This window comes from Chelonia mydas, chromosome 1, assembly GCF_015237465.2.
Source record: "Chelonia mydas isolate rCheMyd1 chromosome 1, rCheMyd1.pri.v2, whole genome shotgun sequence".
In the NCBI taxonomy this organism is placed as follows: Eukaryota; Metazoa; Chordata; order Testudines; family Cheloniidae; genus Chelonia; species Chelonia mydas.
The window spans coordinates 230,526,265-230,540,122 of record NC_057849.1 but is presented as its reverse complement, the minus strand read 5'-3'; the positions used below and the strand labels follow the sequence as shown (position 1 = coordinate 230,540,122).

The 13,858-nt window shown below is 38.1% G+C and overlaps 1 protein-coding gene and 1 long non-coding RNA gene across 29 annotated transcripts in view; one reads left to right on the top strand and one right to left on the bottom strand.

The window, feature by feature from the left end:
- The window catches only part of C2CD5 (C2 calcium dependent domain containing 5), a 136,791-nt gene that overhangs the window by 60,771 nt on the left and 62,162 nt on the right, over positions 1 to 13,858 (top strand). The window lies entirely within an intron of this gene.
- The window catches only part of LOC119567933, a 39,995-nt gene that overhangs the window by 4,784 nt on the left and 21,353 nt on the right, over positions 1 to 13,858 (bottom strand). The window contains exon 3 of the long non-coding RNA XR_005227864.2: positions 8,067 to 8,099. This is a non-coding gene — a long non-coding RNA (uncharacterized LOC119567933). The remainder of the gene's footprint in view (positions 1 to 8,066; positions 8,100 to 13,858) is intronic.

Below are 13,858 nucleotides of genomic sequence, written 5' to 3'. Positions count from 1 at the left end.
TTCAGTGTTTTTAAAGAACTGCAAAAGCTTGTTAATATATACTCGCTTAGGGCTTGATCCAACTCCCACTGAAGTCAATGGAAATGCTTCCATTAACTTCACTGGGCATTAGATTTGGACATTTAGAGTAGGGGTCCTTGCCTTTTTTATACAAGAGCATACTGTGGCACCAACAGCTGTGACTGTGGAGGCTTTGTGAACATAATGTGTAAGAGCATCAGGAACTTAAGCATGCATAGGAAATGTAGAGGTAACATATCCTTGTGAACAAATCCATCTTATTTCTGTAACTATGTGCTGATGTAAGTTGCCTCTTTCTTACTGACTACTGTGTATAGCATTCTTTCTATATAAGACTTTTAGAGTTCCTATTCTGCATTGGTGTCAGTAGGAGAAGTTGAGTCCCTTTGTGTTTGCAATTCTATGCATAGTCTTCATAAAATAGTTTTAGGATAGCATGTTTCTGATTCCTGCCCCAAAGCCATTTGTTATGTCAAACCAACAGGATAACAAGCCCTGTTGATGTGGGGAAGGAGTAGACGAGAGATATCTTGACTTTAGTAAGGCTTTTGATCCTGTCTCATGTGACCTTATAAGCAAACTAAGAAATATAGCCTAGATAAACCTACAATAGGGTGGGTGAATTTCTGGTTGGAAAACCATACTCAATAGTTATCAGTGATTCACAGTCAAGCTGAAAGAGTATATATCAAGTGAGGTCCCACAGGAATCTGTCCAGGGTCTAGTTCTATTCAGTATCTTCATAAATGATTTGGATAATAGCACAGAGAGTATGCTTATAAAGTTCGCAGACGATACCAAGCTGTGCAATGTTGCAGGCTCTTCAGAGGACAGGATTACAATTCAAAATGATCTTGACAAACTGGAGAAATGGTTTGAAATAAATAGGATGAAATTCAATAAGGACAAATGCAGAGGACTACACTTAGGAAGAAATAATCAACTGCACAAATACAAAATGGGAAATGATTGCCTAGGAAGGAGTACTGCAGAAAAAGATCAGAGGGTTATAGTGTATCACAAACTAAATATGAGTTAACAATGTAATCTTGTTGCAAAAAAATCAAACATCATTCTGGGGTGTATTAGCAGGAGTATTGGAAGCAAGACGTGAGAAATAATTATTGTACTTTACTCAGCACTGATAGGGCCTAAACTGGAGTACTCTGTCCAGTTCTGAGGACCACACTTTGGGAAAGATGTGAACAAATCGGAGAAAGTCCGGAGGAGAATAACAAAAATGAAAAAAGGTGTAGAAAATTGACCTATGTTGAAAAATTGAAAAAATAATTGGGTTTGTTTAATCTGGAGAAGAGAAGATGGAAGGTAGACATAACAGTCTTCAAGTATGTAAAAAGTTTAGAGGAGGAGGGTGATAAATTGTTCTCCTTATCCACTGAGGACAGGACAAGAAGTAATGGTCTTAAATTGCAGAGTGGGAGATTTAGGTTGGACATTAGGAAAAACTTCCTAATTGAAAGGATAGTTAAGCACTGGAACAAATTACTTTAGGAGGTTGTGGAATGTCCATCATTGGAGGTTTTTAAGAATAGGTTAAACAAATGCCTGTCGGGGATGATCTATAATATTTAATGCTGCCTCACCGCAGAGGACTGGACTAAAGGACGTATTGAGGTCCCTTCCAGACCTACATTTTTGTGGGTCTCTGGTTTATTAGATATTGAAATACTTGGTCAGTGTTCATTTTTAAGGTGTGCACTTAGCTGGGTTTGTTTAATCTTTTAGACAGAGCTTGTATGTAGTTGGTTTTGCTATACTGTTTATATACTAAATACACTTAAATAATATGGAGAGTAGAAGACAGGCTTTATCTTCTAACAGAGATAGCTCTATTTTAAGGTAATGCTGTCATTTGAAGGTGTTTTTAAATTATACTATTCATTGTGCCTGGATGATAAAGCAATAGGTATATGATAAATTAGGTATTTTTCTTCAATAACTAGTTTGCTCCAAAGCAACAGTTGCAAATTTTGTCCCTGATATTATACCGGGATCCACTACTCCTATGCCCCTCTAGAGTCCCACTGACTTCATTGTGGAGATTTGTGCTCATAGACTTTAAGGTCAGAAGGGACCATTATGATCATCTAGTCTGACCTCCTGCACAACACAGGCCACGGAATCTCACCAACCCACTCCTGTAACAAATCCCTAACCTATGTCTGAGCTATTGAAGTCCTCAAATCGTGGTGTAAAGACTTCAAGTGCAGAGAATCCTCCCGCAAGTGACCCGTGCCCTACGCTTCAGAGGAAGGCGAAAACCCCCCATGGCCTCTGCCAATCTGCCCTGGAGGAAAATTCCTTCCTGACTCCAAATATGGCAATCAGCTAAACCCTGAGCATATGGGCAAGACTCACCAGCCAGACACCCAGGAAAGAATTCTCTGTAGTAACTCAGATCCTATCCCATCACAGGTCATTGGGCATAGCTACCGCTAATAGTCGAAGATCAACTAATTGCCAAAATTAGGCTATCCCATCATATCATATCCCTTCCATAAACTTATCAAGCTTATTCTTGAAGCCAGATATGTCTTTTGCCCCCACTGCTTCCTTTGGAAGGCTGTTCCAGAACTTCACTCCTCTGATGGTTGGAAACCCTCATCTAATTTCAAGTCTAAACTTCCTGATGGCGAGTTTATATCCATTTGTTCTTGTGTCCACATTGGTACTGAGCTTAAATAATTCTTCTCCCTCCATGGTATTTATCCATCTGATATATTTATAGAGAGAATCATATATCTCCTCTCAGCCTTCTTTTGGTTAGGCTCAACAAGCCAAGCTCTTTGAGTCTCCTTTCATAAGACAGGTTTTCCATTCCTCAGATCATCCTAGTAGCCCTTCTCTGTGCCTGTTCCAGTTTGAATTAATCTTTCTTAAACACGGGAGACCAGAACTGCACACATTCCAGATGAAGTCTCACCAATGCCTTGTATAATGGTACTAACACCTCCTTATCTCTACTGGAAATACCTCGCCTGATGCATCCCAAGACCGCATTAGCTTTTTTCATGGCCGTATCACACTGGCGGCTCATAGTCATCCTGTGATCAACCAATACTCTGAGGTCCTTCTCCTCCTCTGTTACTTCCAAGTGATGCGTCCCCAGTTTATAACAAAAATTCTTGTTATTAATCCCTAAATGCATGACCTTGCACTTTTAACTATTAAATTTCATCCTATTGATATTACTCCAGTTTACAAGGTCATCCAGATCTTTCTGTATGATATCCTTGTCCTTCTCTGTATTGGCAATACCTCTCAGCTTTGTGTCATCCGCAAACTTTATTAGCGCAGTTCCGCTTTTGTGCCAAGGTCAGTAATAAAAAGATTAAATAAGATTGGTCCCAAAAACTGATCCCTGAGGAACTCCACTAGTAACCTCCTTCCAGCCTGACAGTTCACCTTTCAGGGTGACCCATTGTAGTCTCCCCTTTAACCAGTTCCTTATCCACCTTTCAGTTTTCATATTGATCCCCATCTTTTCCAATTTAGCTAATAATTCCCCATGTGGAACTGTATCAAATGCCTTACTGAAATCGAAGTGAATTAGGTCCACTGCATTTCCTTTGTCAAAAAACCTGTTACCTTCTCAAAGAAGGAGATCAGGTTGGTTTGACATGATCTTTTGTAAAACCATGTTGTATTTTGTCCCAATTACCATTGATCTCAATGTCTTTAACTACATTCTCCTTCAAAAATTTTTCCAAGACCTTGCATACTACAGATGTCAAACTAACAGGCCTGTAGTTACCTGGATCGCTTTTTCCCCCTTTCTTAAAAATAGGGACTGTGTTAGCAGTTCTCCAGTCATACAGTACAACCCCTGAGTTCACAGATTCATTAAAATTTTTTGCTAATGGGCTTGCAATTTCATGTGCCAGTTCCTTTAATATTCTTGGATGAAGATTATCTGGGGCCCCCTGTGCTAGAGGATCTTGATGCAGAGGTGTGGGCCCTTCAACAGTATCAAGTTAATAACTGAAAGTCTGGAAAAAATGAAAAAGAGCTTTATATTTAAGTCTGGCACTTAATTTGGACCTGGTCCACTGAGAACAAGTGTTTTTTTGGCTTTTTGAAGTTTGCAAATGTAAACGTTTAAAAATTACATATTGGTCATTCAATTGTCATTACCATTTTAGACATTCATTGCTACAAATAAAATATTGTAACATTTCTGCCTTAAACCTGCAAGGGCTATTCTAATCAGCAGAAAGTCGAATTTTAAAAGTGCATATATGTGAAACATACTTTCAATGCTCTTTTTAAAATTGTTGTTTATCTTGGTGAGGGTCTTTATCTTCAGTACTGTTGCAATCACACCCTGTAGCAGTCTCCTTGAACTCTAAATTAGAAGACTATCTATTCATGTCTGCATTGCTGGGATTACTGGGACTAGATTGTTTTAAAATAAGTAACAGTAACTGGCTTATTCTAGTTAATGCTGGTTACTGTCAGACCCCCAGTATGTAGATAAAGTAGGATTATTTTACTAGCAGACTGCTTGCCTGTGTTAGAGCTGGCAATGTTGTAAACAGATTATTTACTTGAACTGTTGCCAACTGATGGAGAACTGTCCCTTTGAATTTGTTTTTATTACTTCCAAACAGACTAAATCGTACTTCGTTCTGTCCAGGTGATTCCTGGTTGTATAATGCCAAGGTAGAACATCTTTTGTGATTTGTAGTGTGTTGCTGATGTATGAACTGTTGAGCCTTAGAGGCAGTCTTTTTTTCAGTGCCAACAGTCAAACTGTCGTCTTCCCCTTGATATTTGCAACATTCTGCTTAGAATTCTGAAGTTAATGTATGTTAGTTCACAGTTGTGATGTCACACCAATGACCAGTGAAAACCATCACCTATTTTAAGTATTTAGAAGGTGTCTGTCACTTAGGTATCTAAGCATCTGGTCAAAAACTGCTTAAGTGGCATGCAAGGAGCACGTGCAGGGGGAGCTTAGAATATGGAGTTAGGGAAGACAGTAATAGAAACCATTTTGGAGTTTCAGGCTGGAGAGAGAGTCAGGCATTAGGCAGCCGAATCAGGGATGAACCCAGAGGCCAATTTTTGAATTGAAGGGTTATAATTTTATTTTAGGTTATGGTACTTGCAATCTCCATGATAAGTTCTAGAATCCCTTAATAGAACTATAGCTCCATATTTCATACTTGCCTGCTGTTAAACTCAGTCTTGTTTACAAGAAGACAAATACCTATTAGTGCAGAAATTATGGAGATGCTGATTGCTTAAGATGAGTTCTGTTTACACTTAACACAGAGAATCTACTTCTTTGTTTTGTATGAAAAATATATTGTATCCTCCGCAAGTATGCAGCACTTACTCCTTCAATACAGAATGAATTTTCTGGGAATTTACAAGTAAATAGATTAATTAGTTTGAGTTAAAATTGATTAAATTAGGTCCTTAAGAAATTAGGCATCTGTCAGTCTTTTATTAGTCCTAAATGAGAATAACAATTGAATAATACAGACTCTCAAACTTTTTTGTGTATGAATTGTATTTGAAGAAATTAGCTTATAATTCAACTAAGTTATTAATGATGGTTGTATCTAATTACTATGATTATGTAGGATATAGACAGGGTCAGTTCAACAGCTAAGGTGACTTAATTGGGGCCATTGTGTCATCAGCGGTAACTGAGCTAATTATCACGCTTCCTCTACACCCAATTTGCTTATAGCAATTCATTTGTTGTAATGACTCAGTGGTATGAGAAATACTGGCCACATGTGTCAGGAGTTCTTAATGGATAGATTTACTTGGCCTACCTGTCACTGTTCTCTAAAGATTCCATGCATACTAACACGGATATTTGGCTTAAAAAGCTCTTTGTGGCACTGCTGCTGGAGTTGCTCTGTGTTTGAGACAACACTGCTGAGGGAACTGAACTAAGAGCACAGAAGCTTCCTGTAAAGCATGGGACTCAAGAAACTGAGCTTTCCCTGCCCCATCTTCATATAGTACCAGTGTCACTAACACAGTTCTCTAAACCTGTATGTGAATTTCAAGACCAGATTCACCACGTGGTTTGACTACTTTGTGCTCCTCTGGTAATGCAAAGCAAAAGTAAGCCCATCTTAAATGGCTTGTGGGTTCTGGCTGCTTTGCACTGCATTGGCGTACTAGTGCGGTGGTTCTCAACCCGGAGTATGTGTTCCCCTGGGTGTACTCAGAGGTGTTTCACGGGTACATCAACTTATCTAAATATTTGCCTAGTTTTACAACAGGCTACATAAAAAAAGTAGAGAAGTCAGTACAGATTAAAATTTCATACAGATAATGACTTGCTTATATTGCTCTATCTACTATACACTGAAATGTAAGTACAATATTTATATTTCCGTTGATTTATTTTATAATTATATGGTAAACATGAGAAAGTAAGCAATTTTTCAGTAATAGTGTGCTGTGACACTTCTGTATTTTTATGTCTGATTTTTATAAACAAGTAGTTTTTAAGTGAGATGAAACTTGGGGTATGGAAGACAAATCAGACTCCTGAAAGGGGAACAGTAGTCTGGAAAGGTTGAGTCACTGTGTTAGTGAATTTGCCCTTAAAATTTAAAACAACAACAAACAAACAAAAATGTAAGGGTGATACTACTTGTCTTCAGAACATTAGAAATATTGCATGAGAGCATTCTCTTTGGGTTTCTTGTGTAGTTTTTGTACTGGAATTTTTAATATTTTTTTTTAAAATGTAGGAAATTCTTGACAAAAATCTTGTATCAGTAACTTATGGATAAAATACATTATAGGGACATTGTAATATGTCCAAAGCAAAACATTAGAAACCTAGGAAATTAAAGGAATCAGAACATGTTAAGATAAAAAATGCACACTTAAGTCATTCAAACAACATTAACTGCCCTGTAGTGATGTCCTGAGAGGAAATATATATATAAAATCTGTGTATTTAAAAATCACTTTTACCGGATCTGGGACCACAAATACTAAAAATATCTTGATCATAATAGTAAACATGATATTGCCCTTAACCTTAATTCTGAATTTTCTAGGTTTATAATAGCTGGTTTTCGGAATAATTACAACATCCCTAGAATGTAGTTTACCCAAAGATTAGTGTTACTTACTCTCAACAAATTCTATGTTAATGTTTTTTGTCTGGGAATAAATATATTAGGTAGGTGCACTTTCAGTTATGCATACTGTTTCTCTTTAATACAGTACTACATGTTATAAAGAACTTTCTGATGTTCTGTTTGCCTGAATAGTTTGGGACATATTAAACAAAAATGAGGTGTTGATTGTTGTCCTTTATACTATTACTTGAATTTTTATAATTCCTTCCACTCAAGGGTTTTTAAAGCACATTTCAAACATTTAGTAAGACCAACATCTTTGTAAGGTAGTATTTTTTTTTTTAGGGCAAACTGAAGCACAAAGAAGTGATTTGCTGAAACTCACAGAGCAAACCTGTAACAGAACTGGAATTAGAATTAAAGAGTCCTGTCAGTAAGAACTACTAGGCCCCTGTTCTAAACACTTTTTTATCTAACTAATCTGTCACATTTGTAAAAGAACCCATTACTCTGGTATCTAGGCACTGAATAGGATTTAAGATTTAAATGTGGGTGATGTACTCTCTCCCCAGGGACTTAAATGTTTCAGTTGAGGATGGGGGATAATTATTTTGAATAATAGGTTAAATAGCTCGGGTGCTTTATTTTAAACACAAGCTGTCTGTCAGATATTCATAAATGAAGTCTGATTTATCTGAAAAGGGATTAGCTCTGATTCACCTAAAGCATAGCATAGAGGATTTTCCCGATTTATTTCAAAAGAGTTACTAATACTCTAGCTTTTAGGACTAAATCACTATATACCAATTAAATTTCAGAACTATTGTTTTGAAGCCTCCAACTTCTTCATGTAGGTGGTTACCACTCTTAAAATACTTGCTGTACTTCTGTATGCATGTTCCAAAGTTTCACAAGTGCACCCTTGTTCTGAGTTTGTTTTTGGTTCTAATGATTACTTACTTCCTGTGAGTGTCAGTTATCCATTTGAGAGATCTGTAAGATGAAAAAATATGAATAATTGAAAGGAAATGTGATTCTATTTCAGTAAGTAGTATCTATGCCCATTTAATTTAATTCAACACAGCTTTATTTTGTATATCATCATTCTCACAGAATGAATCCCAAAACAATTTACAAAGTTATAGTAAAAAATAGCAGAGGGAGAGGGATTGTAATACAGACAAGGGATAGAAGATGATCTCCTTCTCGTTCAGCAGCCCCTAAAATAAATAGGAGGATGGTGAAGTAAGAATTCACCATCTCTAACTTCAAGGAATGCTAATTTAACTTACTGGCTTATTTATATTTGTATTATTCTACTGTAAATGAGCACCCACACAGTTCTCTGGGTGTCCTTGGCAGTCTTTTAAAAATACACATACTTCAGTTACCTCAAGATCAAATAAATTAACCTAGCGACAACATAAATATAACAAAAATAATTAACTTCCTCACAGAATCCTCATCAGCCTTTCACAGCGCTGCTGCCCAGACCTATACATCACTTGTCTCCTTATAATTGTGAGAGAAAACATAGGCCTTGGAGCACACCCAAAGGCTAACAGGCTTGGGCTTTTACAGACCAACAGGGGAAGGAAGTTCCAAAGGTTTGGGGTCCTAATGGAAAATGCCCTGCCATCCATCCTCTCTCTGTCATACCAGTGGAGTTTCATTGCAGACATCTTCCCTGATGCAATTATGGCAGGACATAGCAGGGCAAGAGGTGGTATCTTAGGCCCCCATCCTTTAAAGCAACGTAATACACTGTGAGTATCCCCATTGAAGTCAATGGGACTATTCACAGAGCAAAAACCGAAGCATGTACATCAATCATTGCAGGATCAGGGCCTGGTTGTAGGCCACTTAAGATCGTGGTATGAACCCATAAAACTCTAAACATCAAACTTGAGACCAACAGGCAGCTGGTGCAGCTGAGAATACAGGTTTAATGTGTTCACAAAAAGACAACCTGTTTAATACCAGTAAGTGAGCCAATGAATTCTGGACCTGCTGCAGTTTCTGGATGATTTAGCCCCATATAAAGTTATTGCAGTAATCTAAACTTGAGATGACAGGGATGGAAAGTAGTTGCAAGGTCTGCATCTGGAAGAAACAAATGCAACCTCTTAATCATCTGTAGGAGGAGAAAAGTTGACTTGGCTGTAACAGCTGCCTGACTTTCAAGTAGCAACTGGGGCTCTAAACTGACCTATATTGCGAACCTGCCAACAGAAGGCAGACATAATCAAAGGAAATTATCCCTGCCATCCTTTTCTAGTTGCTTCTCCTCACCAATTAAAATCACCACAGTCTTATGTGGATTGAATCTCAGCCAACTGGCCTTCATTCACACTTCAGCCTCCCTTGGACATTGAGCAGTACAATTGATTGTTCCTGCTAGGTCACTGGAGTTGGCGAGAGAAAGCTGTATTATACTGAAGATGCTGTGATCAGTGCCTCTTCACGAAACCTCCCAGTAGTCTCAGGCACATGTTAAAATAGAAGGGGTGACAAGTTGGAACCCTGCAGGATCTCCAGGTATGATACATACCTGATGTTCAACCATCACCAGAAGGAGATCACCTCCCAGTGATACAAGAACTGTCTGTACCGTAACCAGATTAACAAGGGTCAAGGAGATGTGAGGCAACTGGGCACTGTGAGAGGTGGCTCACTGCAGGACTTTGAATAATCTTAACCTCTCAACCAAAAATGCCAGCATTGATACAGGCCAATAGTTGGCCAACTTTTTTGTGTCAAGCAATAGTTTCTTGAGTATAGGAAGCATCCAGCCTACCCTCCCTCATGGAATATTGACAGACTCTATCAATGGACCCAGTTCAGGGCATGGGCTTCAAGCACAATTTGATGGCCAAAGTGTTTCCAACACTTTCCATTTATTACTGTGAATAAACCTGTGAAAACTCAACTGGAGAAAAATTGGTGTTTGTTCCTTCCAGCATGTACTCTGCTCCTGTAGATATAGAAAGTTCTGATTTCATTGGCAAAATGAGAAGAAACTTGCTTGCTGTGGAAGGTATTCTAATCAGCTGTAGGCCATTAACTAAACTGCCTACCACCAGTAACACAGGATTTTTCAAACACTTTGTGGATGCAAAGGATAGTTTCTCCGTGACCATCACAGCATAAAATTTTTAAATAATCTTTGTTGCAGTCAATCCAATTCAAGATAGGATTTCCACCATTGGTATTGTAGCTTTCTTCCCTCTCGCTTCAGTTGTTGTAGGCCATCGGTATAACATGGTGATCTGTGAGGTCAAAACCAACAGAGAAGATGCCTAGGGTGCACTTTATCCATAATTATTTTTAACAATTCCTGTTTGTCTTCTGACCAGTTTACAAATATTGGACATTTGCACCTACAGAGTAGTAGCGTGTTATGGATATTCAAGAAGTCTAGAATGTAATAAGGTAATTCAGCAGTGTGTTGTGTGTGTTTGGGGTGGTGCACTATGTTTGCTCCTTCCTGTTTTCGACGACTACTGTATCTGTGTGTAGACCCTTGAATATTCTTCCCCTCTAGCTTTTTTTCATTGTTTTCACACCCTATACTGTAGAGAAGTGTTGCATCCATCAGAATTTTAGCCTACGATGACTTGAGTGGACTGTTATCTGATATTCTTAATGCTGCTTCTTAATTGGTTGAAGAGGTTGCTGTTCTGCAAAATTCCTCCTCAAAGAGAGTTGAATTTCTTGCCTGAGTAGCACTTGTGGCTTGAGGAGTGAAGGACTGGGAATCCAGCTTGATCTCATATGGCAATGCAGAGCACTACCACAAAACCATTAGTCGAGCGCTGAATATTTTGTCTATTGTGTAAGCTTTGAAAATGAACATTTTACGTTTTCTTAGCTTTTTCATTTGCTGGTATGCTTACACTGGTTTTGCTATTTTAGTGTATTCTAGGTGGTTTGGGTTTATCAGTTACAGAAACCGGATAAAGAAATTTTATCATCAGAAGCAATGTTTTTATCCCCACATCTTAATTTTAGTGATGGACTGAGATTTTCAAACCAGAGATGGATTAGAAAATCTGTCTAGAAAGTTTAGATTCCACTCATTCTACGGTAGGTTCAGTTCAAGGTACCCTCTGTCTGTCTGTGTATGTGGGTAGGGCCAATTTGGGAGTGTGTGTATGTGGAGGAGTTGGGCCCTTTTTAAATATGGTGAGTGTCTAGTAATCAAAAGATTTTAGAATCACAGTACAAAGTCTTAGTTGTGCATAGGGTCACTGAGGGTCAGAAAAGATCCTAAGATCTGTTCTTGGGCTGGAGACCAGAGGAGTGTTCCTGTAAACAAAACAGAGGTCTGTTTCCCAAAAATGCACACTGCAAAATACACTATTGCATTGTATTGGAAATCTTCTCCAGTACCAGAGCAACAGATAAGCTAACTGCTACCATCAGTGGAAAAAGGAGTGATCATGCTTTTATCTGGACCATACTCTAGAGGCAGGATCTCTTCCTCCACACCTCTACTCTTCACTCTCAAGCCCGGTTAGAAGCATTTGGCAGAAAGAAGTTCTGAGAGGTGGGGGCAAGGGAGTTCAAGTTACCGTGCAGAAGAGAGCCACTCTGTCCACCCCTACAATTTTGAGGTTACAGTAGCCCTCACTGCTACTAATCCCTGCCCCACAAGGTATATGGTGGTGGATCTGCATAATGAAAGATCCAGAGGTTGATTTTGAAAGATATAATTACTCTTCCAAGCTCCACTCTTTTGAGACATCATCAAGAAATGCCACTGTCAGTAGATTGTGAAAATTCTTCATAATAGGATTGTTCTTCTCCTTTCTTAATGCTGACATTCTAAATTTTCATTATTAGACTTCAGTGTTAATACACAGTTGAAATTAACTGCAGCAGTTGATACTTTATAGAGCTATTATTTAAGGTTGTCTGCAGATTCTGCCCAGACATCTCTGCATCAGTTTACATTCAGTTGATATTTTGATGGCTATATTTGCAATTTAAGGATTTACAGACTTAATTTTCTTTAAAAAGTTTAAATTCTCCAGTGCAAGATGGCAGCTCCCAGAAAATAGTACTGGCTCACTAAGCCTCTGAGAGCTGGTCTAATTTAACCCCTGGAAAGAAATGCGGGTCCCATGGAGGGAAGACCCCAGGAATCTGGGGTCTGGAAATATACTCCCCCTTGCCCCCCAGAACAGTAGAACTATACAGTTCTGCTCTGTCTAGGGCTCCCCATCCAGGGAGGTGGAGACAGGATTTTGTCCTGTGTCTATACACAAACTAACAGAGATCAAACTTGCATTCTAAAGTAAAGAACCAAAAGCTAAATTGACTGCAATTGGAACTGATTGGAAAGAACATTTGGGGCTCAAGATAACTTTATAACACAGTTGTGATGTATTTGTTTTTACTTTCCAAAACTGTTAAATAAACAGTAAGTTTTAGACTTTTCAGTTGGAGCAGGATTTAGTTTGCACTGTCTCTATGAAGAATACCTTCCCATTTACATCATATTTTCAGATCTTTCAGCTCTAGAAACAATATGCTTGTGCTTCCACTTAGATATAGGCATCATGCTGATGTTGAAACATTATAGAAATGTGTTCTTTAATAATTAAATATTGACAATATCTGGTTTACAATAAAGGGCAGTTAAGAGCAATAGAATTTTTTGCAAACCTTTTGATTAAAGTTTTAGAAAACCCTTGCTAAACTATCTAATAGATTTGCTAGAAAAGCTTGTGATGGAGTGCTATGTATGCTTGCCTTTGCTTTCACCTAGAATTCAGGGCCATTACTTTCTGTAACCATTTCAGTGAGCTGCCATAGTTTTCAGTCTGTACTGTCACCTGATCCAAGCATGCGCCAAAAAACCCACCGTTTCTGGCTACTGTCTGCTGAATCTGCTTTGCGAACCCTTAGTTCTTTAAGCTTTTGCTTTAGCCAAAAACAAAACAGACACCCTTTTGGAGTGTACTGGACACATGCCATCCTGCTTCCCCTAACTCCTTTAATGTTTATGTAAATCCTTAGCTTTACTAAACTTGTAAATGCTACAATGGCATCCTCATGTGGAATTGTGTGGCTCATGTGTCAAAATAAAAGGCTGCTTGTGGTGAATATATTTGTCCAAAAAAGATGAATGCCTACACATTGCACTGCATTCAGTGTTTTGTATCAATTACTATTCCAATGTCATGGTGTCTGACTTTAATTGTATAAAATCATTTTGTATTTTAATATGCAAAGGTAAGTTTATGTATACTAAATGTTAATACACAGTGTTTTATATATTTACAAATATATAAATTATCTTGGTTCACATTATCTTACCACATTTTGAAAAAAAAAATAGCCCTACATTTAAATGATAAAAAAAGATCTCTTCATTCATGTGCACTTGTTGACAAACATAGCTCCTGTGGGATTTCTTTTTAATTTTGTGCAATGGCAGTAGGTTGACTTTTATCAATGGTATTGGGCCTGGGCCTATTTCCCATTGTCTGTAATGGGGAAAAAAGCTTTGACTTTAACGGGAGTGGGATCAGGCCTATTATATTACTGTGGATTATAGTGCATTTACTTTACATCTTACTATTCCTGACATGTTGACCAGAGTCCGGGGGAAAAAAAAGGGTAAAATGTTGTCTGAGCACCCCACAGTTAAAAAAAATTGCTGTGAGTCTCTCGGGTGCTGGGACTGCATCCTCCTCCCATATAATATAAAGTATTTTAAGGTGAAGTGAGTTGAAAAATTGCCT